Genomic DNA, 10,880 nt, shown 5'->3' with positions numbered 1-10,880 from the left:
ATGATGATGTCAGGGTGGGTGGGCGGAGCCTCCTGCTACGGCCACTACCAGTTCACCTGAACTGGTGCAAACTGGCAGAATACCACCTCTGCTCATCTGCTCATCTCAACGCAGCAAAATTAAGGAGGGGGAAGAAATGTATGCAGTTTTCCAAAAGTTATGGATTTCTTCCCTTCACCGAATGCACTCATGGTTTCTTTCTGGTTCGTATATAAAGCCATCTAACAATGGCAAAACTAACAATGGACCTGTTGCATAACATAACTAGGATCTTGGAGTCCTAGTGGACGACCATTTAAAAAGGAGCCAGCCGTGTGCAGCAGCTGCCAAAAAAGCCAACACGGTTCTAGGCTGTATAAACAGAGGGATAGAATCAAGATCCTGTGAAGTGTTAATACCACTTTATAATGCCTTGGTAAGGCCACACTTGGAATACTGCATTCAATTTTGGTCACCACGATGTAAAAAAGATGTGGAGACTCTAGAAAGAGTGCAGAGAAGAGCAACAAAGAGGATTAGGGGACTGGAGACTAAAACATATAAAGAACGGTTGCAGGAACTGGGTATGTCTAGTTTAATGAAAAGAAGGACTAGGGGAGACATGATAGCAGTCTTCCAATATCTCAGGGGCTGCCACAAAGAAGAGAGAGTCAAACTATTCTCCAAGGCACCTGAGGGTAGGACAAGAAACAATGGATGGAAGCTAATTAAGGAGAGAAGCAACTTAGAACTGAGGAGAATTTTTCTGACAGTGAGGACAATTAATCAGTGGAACAATTTGCCTCCAGAAGTTGTGAATGCCCAAACACTGGAAGTTTTTAAGAAGATGTTGGATAGCCATTTGTCTGAAATGGTGTAGGGTTTCCTTCCTAGGCAGGGGGTTGGACTAGAAGACCTCCAAGGTGCCTTCCAACTCTGCTGTTGTATATATTCCATAGGTGTGTGTGTGTGTGTGTGTGTGTGTGTGTGTGTGTGTGTGAGTTTGGCGGTTCGAATCTCTAGCGCCGCATAACGGAGTGAGCTCCCATTGCTTGTCCCACCTTCTGCCAACCTAGCACTTCAAAAGCACATAAAAATGCAAGTAGAAAAAATAGGAACCACCTTTGGTGGGATGGTAACATTGTTCCGTGCGCCTTCGGTGTTTATTCATGCCGGCCACATGACCACAGAAACGTCTTTTGACAACGCTGGCTCTTCGGCTTTGAAACGATAAGCACACACACACCAAGTCGGGAAGGACTAGCACATATGTGTGCGGGGAGCCTCTATACCTTATATATTCTGACTCTCGCTGTATTCAAATTGAGTAAGAGGAGCAACATAAGGTTTATGACTTTATGTAACACGCTAACCCATGTAGTAGTGATTAAGGTGTTGAGTTAGAATGCAATGATTATCCTTCGTTTATAACTTGCATTTCTTCTGTGGTACTGAAGATGGCAGAATTCCTAGACTCAATCTCTGATCCAAGGTTATTCCCATCTGGAGTTTCTAGCAAGGCCGTTTCAGTGTAAAGCTAGGCCATTGTACTGGGGATTCACACCAAAGAGGTTGCGGCTGATGGCAAGATTTGAAGACTGCCGGCATAATCAATTCTTCAACCTTGTTGTAAGCAGAACTTATCAACAAAATTCCAGTCCAAACAGCAGATATAAATTCAGGGTAGCCCGTAGAGGGGGCGGGGGGGGGGGGGAATCAGCTCTATATTCAATTGCAACACATAGAAAGAAGCATATATACATACATACATACATACATGCATACATACATACATGCATACATATGAATGATGTATTTACTTTCGTTTTGTGTATGAAAAAAAAATAGGATCAGATTGATCATTTTCTGATATATGCTGAGCTGTAATGTCCTGAATTTTCCATTTAAATGGTGGTAACGGGTGAACAGGAAACCAGAGTTCTTAAAAGTTTCTCTCTAATCCCCCTCCCTTTTATACATCTAGTATTTCTTATATTATTATTAACACTCTCTGATGCTAAGGAGTTAGATGTCCTACTCCCCCTCCCCACCTGAAAAGAACTCTGTTCCAACTGCCCCTTGGGTGTGGGGGTGGGCGTGGCCAGCACATGACTCATTCAGCCTGCAGGCTGGGAGTTTGGAGGAGACAATCAAGGGGGCCAGTCTCAGGGAGAGAAGGGGATAAGATAGAGGCCTCTGTGGGGCCAGCCTGAGGGAGAGAAGGGAAGAGGAGAGGTCGATTGTAACTACTCATTAATGTTCAAGCTTTCACTGTCAATTTATCAAACCCGATCACATAGTTCCGTAGCGAAGTACGGGTATCCAACGATAAATAAATAAATAAATAAATAAATAAATAAATAAATAAATAAATAAATAAATAAATAAATAAATAAATGCATACATGCATACATGCATGCATGCATGCATACACTCCTTTGACTAATTCCAGAAAATTAATATCATCTATAGACCTTTCGCCCAAGGGCAGTACCAAAAACGTTGTTTTTCCTGTTAAGGTTAAGGCTTTCAGAAATGTTGAGTCAGCTTTCTCTGGGGACAAAGTACAGGTATGCGAGAAAACAGCCAAGTGAAAGGGAAGGAGAAAACAGCGTTAAAGAAAAGCAATCCATACTGAACAAATAAGCTTTGGAAACAGAAAGGAGATTCGAGACGTCGCACCTGAACTTTCTACGTATTTAAACTTGAAAATGACATAAATATATATGGGCGTATAAAGATATTACATATATCCACTCTACTGAAAGAAAACACCAGTCTTTACTCATGGGGCTTAGGTCTTCTCCAACCGGCGTCCAATTATATGTTAAGGAATTAGAAGTGCAATGCATCTGAAGGGACCAAAGGAGGAGCTTCACTAGGATGTTTCTACTTATGAACCTGGTTTCCCTACTATCTTTCCAACCCTAGAGTAGAGTGGCCATTTATTCTAAGTCATCCATCTCCACAAAAAGAGGCAATTAACTTTATCTCAGATCTGATAAAGAAGATAAGGATGAAGGTTGATAGAGATAGATAGGTAGGTAAGTAGGTAGGTAGATGATAGGTAGGTAGGTAGGTAGGTAGGTAGGTAGATAGATAATAGATAGATAGATAGATAGATAGATAGATAGATAGATAGATAGATAGATAGATAGATAATAGGTAGGTAGGTAGGTAGGTAGGTAGGTAGGTAGGTAGATAGATAGATAGATAGATAGATAGATAGATAGATAATAGATAGATAGATAGATAGATAGATAGATAGATAGATGATAGAGAGAGAGATAGATAATAGATAGATAGATAGATAGATAGATAGATAGATAGATAGATAGATAGATAGATCGATAGATGATAGAGAAAGAGAGATAGATAGATAGATAATATAGATAGATGATAGATAGATAGATAGATAGATAGATAGATAGATAGATAGATAGATAGATGATAGATAGATGATAGAGAAAGAGAGATAGATAGATAGATAGGTAGATAGATAGATGATAGATAGGTAGATAGGTAGATAGATGATAGATAGATAGATAGATAGATAGATAGATAGATAGATAGATAGATAGATAGATAATAGATAGATAGATGATAGAAAATAGATAGATAGATGAGAGATAGATGATAGATAGATAGATAGATAGATAGATAGATAGATAGATAGATAGATAGATAGATAGATAGATGATAGATAATAGATAGATAGATGAGAGAGAGAGAGAGAGAGAGAGAGAGAGAGAGAGAGAGATCAGCCTCCCGATCAGCTGGGACTGCAGAGAATAGATGGGGGCGGGGCCAGCCAGAGGAACTGGTATATGCCAGTTCTCCGAACTACTCAAACTTTCCCCTACCAGTTCTCCAGAACTGGTCAGAACCTGCTGAATACCACTTCTGAACATATCAAAGTCTTACAATCGAAACAAAAATGAGTAATTAAGATGGACGACTTTTAATAACTACAACCAGGATGCTGAAAAGAAGTGGGCAGCCTGAGGGGCTCGTATTCACAGGGAATGTCCCCCCCCCCCCCAAAAAAAAGACAAGATGGCAGCCACAGTAAACAACAGAAGCTTTCTCCTTTGCATTTTCCCAAGGCAGGCCTTTTATTCTGAAAGTGTTATTAAGTATTATCTCCATGGGGAATTGCAACAGAGACAAGCTTGTGTTTCTAAACTAAACCAAACTAAATTTCCATGGGTTTTAACTGTACCATTTACATGATCCGTGCGCTTAACATGTTTACATTTCAGAGAAGACCGTGGAGAATGACCATCTTTGGCCATGTAGGGTTCACATAAAAATAAAAATAACACATGAAATACATGTGCAGAACCCAACAGAGGTTTTCCTTCCCTCTCCCCCACCCCAGGCATTTTGAGTGACGCATAACGGATGGGGAAATTGAGAACAGAACACACACATCAAGGCAAAACAATGATACATTTCATCATGTGATCGCAGCAAGCTGGACAGGTTCCTGAGTGGTAGCACAGTGGTTAGAGTCAGAGGTGGCTTGCTCCCAGTTCGGCCCGGATCTGGGGAACCAATAACGGCGGCGGCGGGAGGCTCCGCCCATCCCTTCCAGATGCTTCTGGGCATGCACAAACCAGTAGTAAAAAAAATGGAAATGGTTAGAGTGCAGTACTGCAGGCTGCTTCTGCTGACTGCCGGCTGCCTGCAATTTGGCAGTTCAAATCTCACCAGGCTCAAGGTTGACTCAGCCTTCCATCCTTCCGAGGTGGGTAAAATGAGGACCCAAATTGTTGGGGGCAAGAGGCTGACTCTGTAAACTGCTTAGAGAGGGCTGTAAAGCACTGTAAAGTGGTATATAAGTCTAAGTGCTATTGCTATGTAAAGCAATGTAAAACAGTATATAAGTCTAAGTGCTATTGCTCTATCTATCTATCATCTATCTATCTATCTATCTGTCTATCTATCTATCTATCTATCTATCTATCTATATCTAGTTATCTATCCTTCCTTCCTTCTTTCCTTGAGGCCACTGAGCCTCGGTGTGCAGTGGTTAGAGTGTAATACTGTAGTATACTTCTGGCTGACTGAAATTTGGCAGTTCAAATCTCACCAGGCTCAGGGTTGACTCAGCCTTCCATCCTTCCGAGGTGGGTAAAATGAGGACCCAGATTGTTGGGGGCAAGAGGCTGACTCTGTAAACTGCTTAGAGAAGGTTGTAAAGCACTGTAAAGTGGTATATAAGTCTAAGTGCTATTGCTCTATCTATCTATCTATCTATCTATCTATCTATCTATCTATCTATCTATCATTTATCTATCCTTCCTTCCTTCCTTCCTTCCTTCCTTCCTTCCTTCCTTCCTTCCTTCCTTCCTTCCTTCCTTGAGGCCACTGAACCTTGGTGGTGCAGTGGTTAGCGTGTAATACTGTAGTATACTTTTGCTGACTTCTGGCTGACTGAAATTTGGCAGTTCAAATCTCACCAGGCTGAAGGTTGACTCAGCCTTCCATCCTTCCAAGATGGGTAAAACAAGGAGCCAGATTGTTGGGGGCAAGAGGCTGACTCTGTGAACTGCTAAGAGAGGGCTGTAAAGCTCTGTGAAGACAGTATTGTATTAAAAAGAATGTTAAGCACATTTTATGTTTAATAATTCAGATGTTTGGGAAACTCTGCTGTTGAATTTCAGCAACAATGATTGTTCCATAATCCAGGGGCAGCCTTGTAAATAAAGCATGTGTGATACAAACAATTTCGTAATTACTCAAGTTTTAGGGAACATAAATTGGAACAATGCTTATGTAACTAATAATGTATCACAGTCTGACTTTGAGAGAAATGTTGCAAGGTTTTTTTTTAAAAAAAAAAAACAACAACTTTGACGTTAATCCAAGAAATGACCTATAACCAAGAGACTTATTGTGGCACATCTTTTCCACGTTGCCATTCCCATGTGGACATCACCAAGCTTGTGAAACTGATTTTATTAAATAATTTACTTTTGACAGGGTTTTTTCCCCCGGATTCCACAGGCTTCATCTGAATCACAAATGTGAGGTGGATGGTGATAGCAATCAAATAAATAAAACAAGGGGAATTTAAATTGGCTGGGGAATTTCCAGCAAAATTCAAACCAACATAAGCTCTTATAAGAAACTTGATTAACGCTTGGCTATGATCAGAACAAACAAGAGTTACAACAGTGCCTTCAATACCCCCTTCCTGTGCAAAGGAATTAATCTTAGCAATCAGCCTATTAGTTCCAAGGCAACTAGAAATTTACCATATTTTTTGGAATTATAAAACGCACCAGAGTATAAGACGCACCAAGATTTTGAAGAGGTAAATTTTTAAAAACAGTTTTTGCACTCTGCAGGCCTCCCAAACCCTCTGCATGCCTCAATTTTTGTGAAAAACGGGGCATGCAGAGAATTTAAGAGGCTTGCAAAGTGCTCCTGGGGGTTGGGGGGGGGGGGCAAAAACAAGCAAAACATGGCCCATTTTTAACGAAAACATGCCCATGTTTTGCCAAAAAAGGGGCATTCATAGCCTTTAGGAGGCTTGTAGAGTGCTCCTGGGGGCTGTAGGGGGCACAAACGAGCAAAAAACAGCCCATTTTTTGCTCATTTTTGCCCTCCCCAGCCCCCAGGATCACTTTGCAGCCTCCTGAAAAGGCTATGCACATCCATTTTTGTGAAGGGGGCAGGGTTTCGGGAGCCCAAAAATGCTGTATTCAGTGCATAAGAAGCACCCAGATTTTCACCCTCTTTTTTGGGAGAAAAGGATGCGTCTTATACTCCGAAAAATATGGTAAGTTGAATTGAAATGATAAAATGTGGGAGAATTACCAACCAGCTTACTGAAAAGAACTTAGAAGAAAATTCCATAAGAAGAACATCTTTTGGGGCCTTGAACCTTGTACAAATAATATATTATTATTATTATACAATTGTATCACAGCGGCCAGTTGTTTCGCTGGATTTGGCATTGATTACTAGTCGGGCCCCACCCAGGGGCCTAGGACGTCATAATGTATTTTCGTAATATGCGTGCAGATCCAAGCAGTGCGGCTTTTTGCATTTGACTGATGGTGATTTTGTCAATTTTTAATTGTTTTAAATGTAGTTCCAGTGCTTTTGGAATAGCACCCAGTGTGCCGATTACCACTGGAATTACCACTGCTGGTTTGTGCCATAATCGTTGAACTTCGATTTTCAAGTCCTGGTATTTCGCGATTTTTTCATATTCCTTCTCTTCGACCCTGCTGTCACCTGGTATTGCAATGTCTATGATTGTAACCTTATTTTTCTCAACCAGTGTGATGTCTGGTGTATTATGTGCCAGTATTTTGTCCGTTTGTATGCAAAAATCCCACAAGATCTTTACCATCTGATTTTCAGTGACTTTTTCAGGCTTATGTTCCCACCAGTTTGTTGCTGTTTTAATATTATAATTTTTGCACAAATTCCAATGGATCATTTGTGCTACTGAATTGTGCCGCAATTTATAATCAGTCTGCGCGATTTTTTTACAGCAGCTGAGTATGTGATCAACAGTTTCATCAGCTTCTTTGCAAAGTCTGCATTTGGCATCATCAGAGGATTTTTCGATTTTGGCCTTAATGGCATTTGTGCAGATAGCTTGTTCTTGCGCACCAAGGATTAGTGACTCTGTTTCTTTCTTTAATGTACCTGTTGTTAACCATAACCAAGTTTGTTCACTGTCCATTTTATCTTTTATTTTTTCCAGAAATTGGCCATGCAGTGCTTTGTTCTGTCAACTCTCCATTCTTGATTTTATCACATCTTTTCTGTATTCTTGTTTCGTCTGTTGCACCTTCAATAGATTTTTGTTCTTTACTTCAATTAATAGATGTTCTTGACTTTCTTTTAAATAATCAGCCAGTGCATGTTTTTCTTCTTCAACTGTTTGCTTCACTTGTAATAATCCTCTGCCACCTGATTTTCGGGGCAGATACAGTCTATCAGTATCACCACGTGGATGTAAACTGTAGTGCATTGTCATTAGTTTCCTGGTTTTTTGGTCCAAAAGGTCCAAATCAGCTTGTGTCCAGTTAACTATGCCAGCTGTGTATCTTATAACTGGTATTGCCCAGGTATTTATGGCCTTGATTGTATTTCCACCATTCAATTTAGATTTCAAAATTTTCCTAACTCTGTTGGTGTACTCTGGTGTATTATGCGCCAGTATTTTGTCTGTTTGTATGCAAAAATCCCACAAGATCTTGACCATCTGATTTTCGGTGACTTTTTCAGGCTTATGTTCCCACCAGTTTGTTGCTGTTTTAATATTATAATTTTTGCACAAATTCCAAAGGTTCATTTGTGCTACTGAATTGTGCTGCAATTTTATTGTTGTTGTTGTTGTTGTTGTATTTTTAGAAAGACATCTCTGCATATTATTAAGTGTGCCTGTTTGGTAACATATGGTGGAGACTGTGGTGGGATCCTACCAGTTTAACAACCAGTTCGGTGGTCACGTAGTGATCTCTTTCTCCTTCTTCAGACCTGCCCAAATTAAGTCATCGCCTTCCCCTTTCAGGAGCTGCCAAAAGGGTGTTTACATTGCTTTGCACTCTTTTTCTTTCTTCTTTTTTTAAAAAAAAAACACACACCAGTCAATTAGATCAGGACTGTAGAGCAAACACAAGCAATTGCTTCCTGCAATTGTTCGCAGCAGCTGGCAAGCAAGACAATCGCCTAACGATAAAGGTTGGCCAGCCAGTTTGCTGCCTTTTCTTCTTTCTTTTTTTTTAAACTGTCTTAAGTTCCATTAGGAGAGGAGAGGCGTATTTCGCAACTCCCATTGCCAAAGAAAAAGGGGAGGGGAGGTTACTCTCCCTTTACTTGAAAGCCTCGATGACAGAGCTGTTTGCAAGGATGTCTAGCCACCCTCAGTAGCGTTTCAAGAATTGAGCCGGCACGTTTTTCATTCCAAAAGAATAGACTTCCAAGTAGGAAGTGGCCTGTCGTGAAACAGAAGAAACCTCGACAGCGAACAATTGTGTCTCGGCGATCCCATCAGTAAATCTGCCTGATGTGCAGACTGCAGGAGGCGTTGTTTGATGCATTAGATATATACCGTATTTTTCGGAGTATAAGACGTACTTTTTTCCCTCCTAAAGGAGGCTGAAAATTTGGGGGGGGGTCTTATACTCTGAATGTAGTCCCACCCACCCGCCGGCCCCCACCCTCCACCCTCTGCGCATCCACTTCCTGGCGGCAGAGATTGCCACCAACAATGGCTTGTGTTTCGGGGGATCTGCGCGTCACGTTTTCAGCGTCCGAACGAGGCTATGGGGATCGCCAAAGCACATCACTGCCGATCACCACCCGGAAATGTAACACGCTTGGAAGCTGGAAACAGGACGCATGGTGCCCAACAACTTCTGCCTTCTCTTACCCTGCTTTAATCACTGGAGCTCCCTCCAATGATCAGCTGTGCTTTTGAAACTGTTCAAATCTCACCAGGCTCAAGGTTGACGCAGCCTTCCATCCAGAGGTGGGTTCCTACCAGTTCGCACCTACTCGGTAGAACCGGTTCGTCAAATCTACCGAACCGGTTAGAAGAGGTTTCACCAGTGGACCCAGAAAGCAGGCCACACCTACAGAAGAGGTTCCAAAATTTTTTGAAACCCACCACTGGTCCTTGGATATGATTATTCTACACTATCATGCTCCTATTTATAAAACTCAGTGCCTCTGTGAAAGGTAAGGATGACTACTGCGTTTGTGATGCAATCGGAACATTGCGTGTGTTGAAGTTGTTTTAACACAAACCAAAGATGCCTTTTAAAAAACAAGTTTACATCATATTCTTATGCATGCCAGGGCTGTGTGAGAGGTAATTTAAGGTGCTTCTGACAAGTGTCGTCGGCATCTTCATATCCGGTCACATGGGTGGCAAGCCACTCCCATCTGGTCACATGGGTGGCAAGCCAATCCCACAAAGGAAGCCACACCCACAGAGTAGGTTCGAACAATTTTTGAAACCCACCACTGCTTCCATCCTTCCGAGGTGGATAAAATGAGGAGCCAAATTGTTGGGGGCAAGAAGCTGGCTCTGTAAACTGCTTAGAGGGGAGGGGGGCGTAAAGCACTGTAAAGCGGTATATAAGTCTAAGTGCTATTGCTAAGAGAGAAGGAAAGTGACTGGCCCCAAACCCAGCTGATCTAGCAATAGCATTTAGGCTTATATACTGTACTGTCCCATAGGGCTTTATAGCACTCTCTGAGCTGTTTACAATGTAAACATTATTTGCATATCGCCCCCAACAATCTGGGTTCTCATTTTACTTGGAAGGATGGAAGACCAAGTCAACCTTGAGCACTATCAAGATCGAACTCCAGGCTGTGGGGAGAGTTTGCCTGCAATCCTGCATTGCAACCACTGTACTATCAGCGCTCTTGGTGAAAAGCTGAGGGTTACCTTGGATCTGAGCATATCCAACTTGCTACCTAATGCAACTACATTTAGAGTTGGTAAGTCTTGGTTAACATCCAACAAGTGGATGAAGACACCGCGAACTTAACTAAGGTAGTTCAGTCTGCATATTTATTTCAGTGTGCATGCCTTTATTCAGTGTTATTTATTCCTGTATCTATTTATTAATCCTATTTTGACGGATCTAAATCGCTTTCCATCTGTGTGGAGAACTCCAATTATTGATATGGATGCCCAATGCCACAACATTTAAATAAATAAACCATGAGCTGAAATTCCACATCTGGGAATTCACTAACCCTTGGTATCCAAACAGGGGTGAAATGGTCTGAAAGCTGCTTCCACAGGTGCTACCGCGCAGCGCTGAAAAAGGATTAAGAAGCCTTTTCTGAGTCTGCAACGGTAAGTAGAACAGCAAGGTGGGGGAAACAGTTATGCCAAGTGATTTAAATTCGCT

Source organism: Thamnophis elegans, chromosome 16 (genome assembly GCF_009769535.1).
Source record: "Thamnophis elegans isolate rThaEle1 chromosome 16, rThaEle1.pri, whole genome shotgun sequence".
Lineage (NCBI taxonomy): Eukaryota > Metazoa > Chordata > Lepidosauria > Squamata > Colubridae > Thamnophis > Thamnophis elegans.
The sequence above is the reverse complement of the archived record's forward strand: the minus strand, read 5'-3'. Positions refer to the sequence as shown.